Consider the following 11768-nt stretch of genomic DNA (forward strand, 5'->3'; position numbering starts at 1 on the left):
TCACGAGGCTTGCGTTGCTGGTGAGTCTTTTAGTTTTTCTCTTTGCCCTGCATGTTTTACTTGTTAGTGAAAAATAAAATGAAATTTATAATAAGTCATACCTCTCACGTGTGCAGTTGATGATTAGGTTACTGAAACTGAGTATCCCACTCCCAATATTTTTGCTTTCCTTGCTATTCCTCCTTTGGAGAGGTCTTGGCCTCTCTGTTGTGAGGTTGGTCACCTTCCTCGCTGTTTGAAGGCTGACGGTGCTGCTAGGGCGGCTAAACCTTCTGGGGCTGTTAATGCCACTACCTCAGGCACTAAGTCTATCTTAGTCTTTCTTTTCTTTTTACTTTGGCTTCCTGATATTGTTTGGTTTATATTGCTAATATAGTATTTCATTTTTGTAGCCACCAGGTCATCTACTCGCCTTGCCAGGTTTGGTATGGCTGACCTTTCAGCCAGGCTGGCTAAGATCAAGAAGGAAGGTTCCCAGGGAAGCGGGGATGCTGAGCCTGTTATTGATTTGACTGGACAGTCTGATGCTGCCAAGGTCACTGCTGCGCCTGCTGCCCCTGCTGAAACAAGTTCAACAGCCCAAAAAAGGAAAATTGAAGATGTTGACATTTCTGCCCTGGTCAGGGAGGTGAGAGCCAGGGTGGATAATATGGAGGCTGCTAGGGTGAAGATCAGGGACTATGCTTCTTCTAGATCAGATGTCATGCTCGCGTTTGACCCTGTTGAGACTGCTACTCAGGCAGTTGCCTCGGTGGATCATTCAGTCAGCCTCTTGGCAGGTGCCTTGGCTGCTGTAAGGGAGGTAGGCTGGAACAATTTTTATGTGTGTTTTGTTTGAGCAGTTTTTATTATTGTGGTATATTACTCATACTTTTCTCTCTGTTTTTAGTCAGGGTGCTGCGACCTGTCTCCATAATGCCTATCAGGCTACTTCTTTGGTAGCCAGGATTGATCTGGTGAGATCAGATTATGATAGGCTGAAGTCTGAGCTGGATTTTGCACGAGGTGACCTGGCTGCTAAAGCTGCTGACTTGGTGAGGATGCAAGCTGAGAGAGATGCTGCTAAGGCTGAGGCAGATTCAAGCAAGCGGCTGTTGCAGGAGGCCTTAGACAGAAATAAGGAGCTCACCCAAGAGAGGGATGACTTGGAGTTCAAGCTAGATGATGCTTCCCTCTACTTCTATATCAAGGGAAGGGTTGCTGCTATGTCAGAGCCTGTTGAGGCTAGGGCGAAGTGGAACCCTGAAGCTGAGATGGCTTTTGCTGCTTCAAAGTATCCTGACCTGCATAATATGGAAAATGAACAGGAGGTCGACTCTCCAGGGGAGTAGGATGTTGACGCTGATCCGGCTAAGAGTAGGGAGCAGGATGTTGATGCCGGTGCTGTTTCTAAGGAGAAGCAGTAATTTACTTTTCTATTTGGTATTTTGGCCCATCTAGGGGGGATGTCCCTGGACAAACAATATTCTTCTTTTTCTTTTTTGGGTCAGGGAGACTATCCCTGGCCTTTATGAATATTTTGGTGCCTTTGCCCCAGGGGGTAAGGGTTTTTATTAATATAGGCATGGTGGTCTTCTTTTGGCTGATTTTGCTTTTGACTTTGCTTGGATTTGTGAGTTTCATCCTGTTGGGCCTGTCAAACATTTTGTTTGAATAACCTGCACGTCATTTTCGTTTTATTTTGTTATTCATGAGTAATTCAACCAAGTATAGTTTTTTGCTATAATGGTTGAAGGGGTGGGAAAACCGGCCTGTCAGGAGGGCTTATGTCCCCTACCTAGCTGGAGGGCTTGGTATTCGGCCTGTCAAGAGGGCATTTTAGGCTAAGTGTTTGGGAGAGAACACTCTTACACCTGTCTTGCTGCGTCCAGCCGGTTGTAATCCGTGGCAGTAAACCTAGTCAGGTCAGACAATTATTTCATGCCTGATTGGTCCTGACATTTACTGTATCTGGTGGTGGTTACCAACTCGCCAGGCACAGTCAAGTGCAGAATTTTTGTTTCAGAAATATATAGTAGAGTAGCCCTCAATCCTGAATATTTATGCATATAATCTTTTATCATGTATAATTGTTCAGGATTCAAGAAGTAAATAAATAGGTTAGTTGAACTGATATAAATTACAGACAAGGCATGTAAAACATGTAGTTCATCAAGTAGCACGTCACGTTGAGTAGTGATTGAATTTATACCTGATTGTAGCCTGATCTGATCTTTACATATGGAATAATTTTAAATGAGTTACATTCCAGGATCTTGGGATCATTTCCCCTTCTAGGGTTTGGAGCCTGTATGCTCCTTGTCCAACAATTGAATCGATTAAGTAAGGGCCTTCCCATGTGGGAGCCAGTTTGCCTGCTGATTTTTCTTTTTTATTTGGAAATACCTTGCGTAGGACAAGGTCTCCTTCTTTAAAGATTTTGATCCTGACGTTTTTATTGTAAGTCCCGGCGACTGCTTGTTGATATGATGCCATCCTGATCTTGGGAGCGTCTCTTAATTCTTCTGTTAGGACCAGGTTGTCTTGCATTAGGTCTTTGTTTGCTTCAACATTGTTCAGGCTGTACCTTGATGTTGGCACCTGTACTTCTGCAGGAATGACAGCTTCACAGCCATACACCAGGGAGTAAGGTGTTTGGCCTGTTGCAGTTTTTGGAGTTGTCCTGTATGCCCATAGTACTAATGGAAGTTCGTCAGCCCATCTGCCTCGTCTTCTTTTTAGCTTCTTTTTTAGGCAGCTTATGATTACCTTATTGCTTGATTCAGCCTGGCCATTGGCTTTTGGATATCCAGGGGTTGATGTTACCAGGTTGATATTCCATTCTTGGCAAAATGCTTGGGTCCTTTTCCCCACAAATTGAGTTCCATTATCACATACTATTTCGATGGGACTCCTATCTTGCAAATGATGTTTGTCCCGATGAAGGATATTACTTCCTTTTCTCACATTACTTGCAAGAAAGAGTCACCTCAATCCATTTTGAGAAGTAATCAGTCATAGCCAACATGAATACTTTTTGTCCTGGAGCTACGGGCAGTTTTCCCACAATATCCATGCCCCACTTTATGAATGGCCAGGGTGCGGAAATTGAATGGAGGAGTTCAGATGGCTGATGTATGATTGGAGCATGAATTTGGCAGGCTTCGCATTTTGAAGAGTATTTCCAGGCAGTCAGCCCTCAGTGTAGGCCAGTAGTAGCCTGTCCTGAGAACTTTGCTTGCCAGGCTCTTTCCTCCTTTGTGGTTACCACAGTGTCCATCGTGTATTTCTTGAAGTACTAGTTTGGCTTCGTCAGGCTCCAAGCATCTCAGGTAGGGTCCAGCCTGCGATCTCTTGAACAGAGTGTTATTGATGATAGCATAAGTTGAAGCTCTAATTTTAAAAGCCCTTGCCTCATGTCTACCCTGAGGCAGTATTCCTCGGAGAAACCAATAATAATAGGGTTTAGTCCAAGAATTATTGTCCTGATTGACAGGACTGACTTGTTAAGGTCTGCTGATGGCTGGCTCTAATAAGTGCACAATTGGTATTTTGTCGAAAACAGTGGGGGTAAAATTTGAGCCTAGGGTCGCTGCAGCATCACCTGGTGTTCGGTCTCTTGATATTTGATCTATGTCAAATAAAGCAAATTTAGCGGTAAGGTTTTTTGCATATTCTAAATACGAAATCAGGAGTAAATCAGGTTTTTTGCATATTCTAAATACGAAATCAGGAGCAAATTTAGCCGTATAAATTCCCTTTATTTGATTAGCAATTAGGAGTAAATCAGTTTTTACCTTTAGGTTTTGAACACCGAGGTCTAGACATACCTTTAAGCCTGCTATCAGGGCTTCCTATTCTGCTTCGTTGTTCGTGGCTTTGAACTCACAGCTTACAGCCTGTGCTATCATATCTCCCTGGGGCAATTTAATTACTAGTCCTAACCCTGTCCCCCTGGCATTGGATGCCCAATCTATGAATAGGGTCCATTCTTGGTCTGGGGTTTTATTTTCTAGTTGGTTGACCTCTTTTATCAGGTCTAGTTCCAGGTTAGGGCTAAAGTCACCACAAAACGATAGGGCTGCGATTTGATCGCGCCCTGGGTTCAAAGGAGATGTTGTATGTGCTAATCTGTACTGACCATTTGGCCATCCTGCTTGAAAGTTCAGGCTTACGTAGGACAGATTTTATGGGTAAATTGGTCCTGACTATAATGGGGTGACTTTCAAAATAAGGTCGTAATTTAGTACATGACATAATTAAAGCTAAGACATATTTTTCAAGTAGTCCATACCTCAACTCACCATCTAGCAGGCTTTTACTTACATAGTAGACTGGATGTTACTGACCGTCCTGTTCTTTCACTAGGACTGCGCTGACTGCTTTGTCAGTGACAGATAGGTATACTGACAATGGCTCTCCCTTCTCCGGCTTAGCCAGTAAGGGTGGAGATGATAAGTAGGATTTTAGATCCTGAAAAGCTGTCTCATGTTCATCCGTCCATTGGAACTGTTTATTCTTCCCGAGGAGGTTATAAAATGTTTTGCATCTCTCAGAGGATCTCGATATGAAACGGTTTAGGGCAGCTACTCGGCCTGTCAATTTCTGGATATCCTTGACAGACTTAGATGACTGTAGTTCCAGGATAGCCTTTATCTGTTCAGGCTTGGCTTCTATGCCTCTTTTTGTGACCATATATCCAAGGAATTTGCCTGTAGAGACTCCAAAGTGGCATTTTGCAGGGTTTAGCTTCATGTTGTATTTTTCCAATATCTCAAATGCTATTTCTAGATGTTTCACATGATCTTCTGCATTTTTGGATTTCACCACCATGTCGTGTATGTATACTTCCATGATGTCACCTATTTGGTCTTTAAACATCATGTTGACCAGGCGTTGGTACGTTGCCCCTACATTCTTCAGGCCGAAAGGCATGGCAGTGTAACAGTATATGCCTCGGTCTATAATGAATGCATTACTCTCCTGGTCAGCAGGGTGTATCTTTATTTGATTGAATCCACTGGAAGCATCCATGAATGTCAGCATCTCATGGCCTGCTGTGGCGTCTACTATGGCATCAATATGAGGCAGGGGGAACGGATCTTTAGGACATGCTTTGTTCAGGTCAGTGTAGTCTACACAGACTCTCCACTTTCCATTCTTTTTCTGCACAACAACTACGTTAGCCAACCACTCAGGGTACATTACTTCCCTGATAATCCCCATATCCAAGAGTTTTTCTACTTCCTCGTTAATAATGGTATTTCTTTCAGCTGCAAATATCCGCCTTTTCTGCTGTACAGGCTTAAAAGATGGGTCAACATTGAGCTTATGTGTAATTATATCAGCGCTAATTCCAGTCATATCAAAATGTGACCAAGCAAACCAAGATGATTTATTTTTAAGGAACTTCACCAGTTCAGGCCTAACCCTATCTGGTGCGTCAGAACCTGCCTTGGAAGGCTTCAAGGCTGCTGTGTAGCATTCCTGGGCTATCTTGTGATCCCCTTTGATTGTGGTTATGCCCCAGTCTGTTGGTATCTTGATGCACTGGTGATAGGTTGACGGTACGCCTTGACATTATGAATCCAGGGCCTGCCCAAGATAGCGTTGTAGGATGACAGGCAGTCAAGGACTCCAAATTTCTCATAAGATGAGATTCCTTCCACGTAGGTTGGGAGGTGGATTTCTCCTAGGGTGCTCCTGGTTTCGCCACTGAATCCTACTAGGACGCTGGATTTCTTGATGATTTGGCCTCGCTGATCTTCATGGCTTTCAGTACGTCAAGCATGATTAGGTTCACTGAGCTGCCTCCGTCTACTAGGATCCTTCTTACTGTGGCGGTTCCAATCTGCATAGAAATTACCAGGCCATCATGATGAACATCAGGGATGCCCACCAGGTCGCAATCATTGAAAGTGATTGTTGGGACATGATCCGGCTTGCAAGGTGACACAGTCCTTGGCGTCCTGGCTATCTTCTTTGCTACTGAACTTGTCAGGCCGCAAATCTCTGAACCGCCTGATATGAATTTTACTTCATAGATTGGTGGTGGTGGAGGGAGACTACGATCCTGCTTATGCTCCTGATTCTCTTTATCCTGGTTTGCGTTCCTGCCTTTTGTCTTGATCAGGTCTTTCAAGTATCCAGATTTTAGCAGGTAGGCCACTTCCTTCCTCAGGGTGAAACAATCATCCGTGGTGTGTCCAATATCCATGTGAAATTCGCACCATTTAGAATTTTCTCTTTTGCGATTTGGATTTTCTGACTTCCTGGGCCATCTGACAGCTGATCCCATGTTGTCAAGTCTCTGGATCATTCCTGTAATATCAACACTGAAGTTATGTTCAGAAATAGGTGGATAAACTTTAACCTTACCTTGATACTCATGAGCCAGGTTAACTTCTGACTGATCTGGCCTGGAATATGGAGTAGGTCTATAGTTGTTTCCTTTGTTGCTCTTCCTACTGCTCCTTTCATGATCCTTTGGTCTCTTTGGGTGATCCAAGTTTGTAGCTTTTATCTTCTTCTAGCCTGATGAAAGCAAGAGTCTTGGCCTGAACATCTTCGAAGGTGTGGCAGGGATACTTAGTGAGCTCGCTGTGTAAGTCACTGTATGGTAGTAACCCCTGTCTGAATGCCTCCACTGCTGTTCTAACGTCACACCTGGGTATGGATACTTTCTCCTTGTTGAATCTTGCAAGAAATGTCCTGAGAGTTTCATCAGGCTTCTGTGTAACTCGATAAAGGTCATTGGATCGTTTCTCCAACTCCCTGCTACTTGCAAACTGCTGGTTGAAACTATTGATCAGGTTGGCAAAGGAATGGATGCTCCCAGTTGGCAGGTTGATTTACCATTGCAGAGCAGGGCCAGTCAAGGTCGTTCCAAATCCCTTGCACATGCAAGCTTGTCTAAATTCGCTGGGAATAGATGCAGCCAACATTTTCTGCTTGTAAAGAGCCACGTGATTTTGTGGATCCGTGGTTCCATCATAGACCCTCATGGATAGAACTGTGAACTTCTTTGGTAGGTTTACTTTTGCTATTTCGTCTATGAAAGGCGAATCAGCATAGCTGTCAGGGGCAGCTTCTTCCATGCTGGCAGGTACTCCAGGTATCTTATCGAATTTTTCATTGAGTTTCTTAATCTCCTGAACCACTGCCATCATGATGGCTACTGCGGATTCATCAGGCTTCTCCTTATCATCTTTTAGTTCATCATCACCATCAACATTGATGGATTTAGGAATACTTGGGCTCCCAAAACTGGAAAAATCAATATTTTTAATGATTGATGCAAATGGGGTTCCTGGTTGGAATCTAGAGCTTGCCCCTTGGGTTTTTTCTAATTTTTGCTTTAGAGCTGACTCAGATTCTTTTAATTGCAGGATTTCTGCTTCAGTTTGGGCTACTTTTTCTTTCAGGCTTTCCAACTCGGCGATTTGTTGGAGAGCTGCATTCAATTGTTCTTCAACGGTGGGTTAAGCCATTTTTGTAGGATTTTTGAATTTTTGTAGGATAATAAAAAAGGATTTAAAGAGCTAGATGCCCCACGGTGGGCGCCAATTATTTTGGGTGGATTTTGCGCAAGGCGAAATCAGGTCAGGGTAGAGTTATGCAAGGTTAAGTAGCTCTAAATGGTCTATTAGTCTGGTCGTCAGGGTTAAATGTAAAGCTGTAAATATAATAACAATAACAATAACGAGACAAAGAATTTTGTACGTGGAAAACCCTTGAATGGGAAAAAACCACGGGCACCAAGCCAGGAGAGGATTTCACTATGTAATTTGGGAGAATGATTATATGATAATAACAATGTTTATATCTCTCTATGTATTGCGTATGTAAGTGTATGCTTCTTCTTGTGTAAGAACGAGACGAGTCCAATGTCTTCAAAGTGTTCCTTATATAAGATCCAATCTTGAACGGCTGCCTGATATGGTATTGAATGCTGATTATTCTCCATTATTGCCTGTAATAATGGCTAAATATTCCTCCCTTAATTACTGCATTTACTGCGAGATCTTCTCATTCAATGATGCGTATATAATCCTTTTATAATACGCGTTTATGGTCTAATATCGTCCTGATATTTTGACCGTTGACCTCTCCATGGCCTGGCGCCTATCTTCTTGTGCCTTGATAGCCTGACACCCTGACGGCCTGGCAGTCAGGTTTAGATGAGATACTGATCAGGAAGGTCTGCGGATTTCAAGGCCTAACAACCGCCTTCCGTTTAGTACAGGTTTTTCGAAGATGTGTTTGACCGGATCCATCTTGGAGTAGATGTGAACCGTGTAGATGAGCATGTAGTGCCGCAACTTCTTTGTTGACCATACTAGGGCAAGGCATGTCTTTTCCAGTTGGGTGTTCCTTATCTCATACTCGATGAACTTCTTGCTGATTGATGTGACCATAATTAGCGCATATTTAGCCCCCGAATTAGCCTTGTTCCCATGCTTTTTAGTGCATATTTGGGTCATTTCTTATCTTTAGTTCTTTGTTTTGCATATTCTTTAAGATTTTGATCCCTTGATAGGAAAGGAGTAAGAATTTTGCATTTTCATGGCAAAACGAGACTAAATTGATCAAATCCAATGACCAAGCATCAAGGAGAGACAACATTAGAAGGCCTTTGTACATATTATTGTAGATGAGCAATGTTGAGAAAGGATCCTTGAGTCCCCAAGGAAATCCCCAAGGAATTTATGAAGAAAAGGGAAGAAAAGAAGAAGAAATCTTGCTGAAGAACAATCCGTGCGGATTGACTACAATCCGGCCGTCCTCCACCTGCACAATCCGTGCGGTTTCATCCCAAGACGCTCGGGTTAGCACTGCCACAATCCGCCCGGATTCCTCCAAAGCCGCTCGTGTTCCACCGCCAGAATCCGCCCGTCACGACACTAATCCGCTCGGATTCCTCTACAGCGCAATTTCGTCTTCTCCAAGCTACAAAGAAAGAAGCCCTTCCTTCGAAAAATACCGGCTCCTCCCTGCTCAATCTAAAAAGTGTAATCACTAGTTTAGCCCTTAGTTAACTCTAATGCATCCCCCTAATCTCCACTATAAATACCCCATTAGTCTAATTAGAAGAGCATGTTCTTCTTATCAATTCTTAGAGTAGTTAATACCAATCAAATCTCTCTTTAATTTTGTAATCAACAATTAATCAAGTTCTAATACAAGTTTTATTTCCTTAATCTCTCTTTTGTTCATCCTTTATTTTGGGTAATTGAAGATTATTTGGGTTATTATTGGGAGATTGACAACCTCTCAATCAAGCATCAAGTACTTCTTTTATCTTTGCTTTATTATTGGAATCATTAGTAGGTATAATTCTCTTAATCCCTTTTTAATTATTGTTAATTACTTTCATTTATTCATCATGTTTCATTTTGTTGGTATGATTGACAACCTTGCTAGCATGATCAACATGATAATGAGTGAGTAGTCCCTTAGCTAGGGTTAATGGGTGATTAGGGGAAACCAACATGGGGAATGATTCATGCTTAAATTAATATGATTTCATGTTTTATTTGCTTGCTTGTTTTGATCTCAACTCATGCACATGTTATATTTGATGAAATGCTAAGCCTATGAATCCTTGCATTTACCACCATCTCCTATCTTTTCAATGAGACTTGTAAGACATAACCCAACTCGAGTCTCATTAGACCATGCATGTTGTTGAGTAGGGAAGACTAAGTCGACTTGTAGGTGTTGTACAATATAATCGATTCGGCCCCGGGACCCAAACTTTCCTAGGATTGTAAGATATAACCCAACTCAATCCATCACAACATTAATTGCTTGCTTATAATTTGAGAACATGTTTGTATGATCAATTCCCATGATTCCCCTATGACCCCACGACACCCTAGTGCTTTTTAATCAATTGTTTACAACCCTTTAATTCATCTTGCTTGTTTATTTCCATTGATATTTTAGTTTAGTGACCTTCTACATCAACCCAATTTGTGACACCCCTAAGACACCACTAGTTGCAATAGAAATCTCATTTCAAAACCCGTCCCTTGGGATCCGACCTTTACTTGCCTCTTTACTAATTGTAGAGTTGTTTGTGAAGCTATAAATTGTGTTTTGATTCGGACGTGACCCAACGACCACACCTTAAATTGTGAACACGAAACGGACCGATCAAAAATGGCGCCGTTGCCGGGGACGGTGTTTACTTGATTTAGATTTCCTTTTATTGTTATTAGTTGTGTCTTTCTTCGACTTGGGGAAGTAAAACTCCTCAAGGTTTGTTCTAATTGTTTTCGAGTTGTTTGATATTTTGTATGTCTAGAAGGTCACAAGGTGATTTGTTACCTTTTGACCGTGAAATTGAAAGAACCTTGACGAACAATAGGAGATTTGCTAGGAGGAATTTGAGAGGTATTAGTGAGGTTGTTCAACCAACTATTGAGTTCATCAACCCTTTCGCAATAGAAGGAGAGGAGAACCCATTACACAATACCCCACAAAATCAACCTACAATGCCTAAATTCTCGTCACATTCCGTACCCACCGAGGAGAACCTACCCAATGGTACTCCTACACCACAACATCTAACCGGAAATTTTATTGCCAAATCCGCCTTTATCCAATTAGTCGAAAGGAGCCAATTTGGGGGGATGCCTAGTGAAGACCCTCATTCTCATATGGAAACCTTTTGCGACTATTGTGATGCGATCTCTCAAACCGGTGTGACTCAAGACCAAATTCGATGGGTCTTATTTCCTTTTTCTCTAATCGGCACCGTGAAACAATGGTTGAAGGGCCTTGACAAGGCCACTCTCGGAATAGATTCTTGGAAGAAGTTGGCTCTAGCTTTCTACAAAAAATTCTACCCACCGGAAAAGACTAACATGCTAAGAGCTCAAATTACGGGTTTTAAGCAAAGGGATGAAGAATCTTTGTATGAAGCTTGGGAGCGGTTTAAGGAAATTTGTCGCTCATGTCCTCACCATGGACTTAGCGAATGGTTCTTGGTACAACAATTTTGGAACGGTTTATATGAAGATTCAAGGAACATTCTCAACATGGGATCAAATGGAATGTTCACCGAAGTTGATGACAATCAAACATGGAACAAAATTGAGGAAATGGCGGTCCATAACTCACAATATAGTAGACCTCGCAAGGCTACTAGAGGAGGAAAGCATGAAGTGGACTCCGTTACTCAATTGGGTGCTCAACTTAGTGCTCATATTGACACAATCAATTTGAAGTTTGAAAAAGCTATGGCTAGACTTGAAGAAGTCTCAAAATCACCAAAGCATCATGTTAATGCCATGACGGCATCCTCATCAATCCCAAGTGGGATATGTGAGAATTGTGGAACTTTGGGACATGACCAAAGTGAATGTAGGGGAACAAATGAACAAGTGAATGCTTTCTAAGCATACAAGAGTGGTACCCCTTATTCCAACTATTACAATGAAAACACCAAGTTTCACCCAAATCTCTCATACAAAAGCCAAAATGTTCAAAACCCTCAAACAACATACACTCCACCACCCATGAGAAACCAAAATCAAAGACCCTTTTACAATCAAAACCAAGGTTACCAAAATCAAAATCCATACAATCACCAAAATGACCAAGGTTTTGATGTCCAAAAAGCGGTCCTCCAAATGCAAAAGAATCAACAAGAATTTTTCACTCAAATGCAAAAAGATAGTTAAGCAAAGGAAACCACCATCAACAACATTCTAGCTCACACCAAGATGTTGGAAACACAATTGACTCAACTAGCATCTTCAAGCTCACAAAGACAAAAGGGG

At 42.1% G+C, this 11768-nt stretch overlaps 1 non-coding gene across 1 annotated transcript; it reads right to left on the reverse strand.

The window, feature by feature from the left end:
- Positions 1–10850: 10850 nt before the first annotated feature.
- On the reverse strand, positions 10851–10957 carry LOC141610075 (small nucleolar RNA R71). Its single transcript, XR_012527969.1, has one exon. It is a non-coding gene; the product is annotated as a small nucleolar RNA R71 (small nucleolar RNA).
- Positions 10958–11768: the final 811 nt, after the last annotated feature.

The sequence above is a fragment of the Silene latifolia genome, chromosome 10 (assembly GCF_048544455.1).
Source record: "Silene latifolia isolate original U9 population chromosome 10, ASM4854445v1, whole genome shotgun sequence".
NCBI lineage: Eukaryota > Viridiplantae > Streptophyta > Magnoliopsida > Caryophyllales > Caryophyllaceae > Silene > Silene latifolia.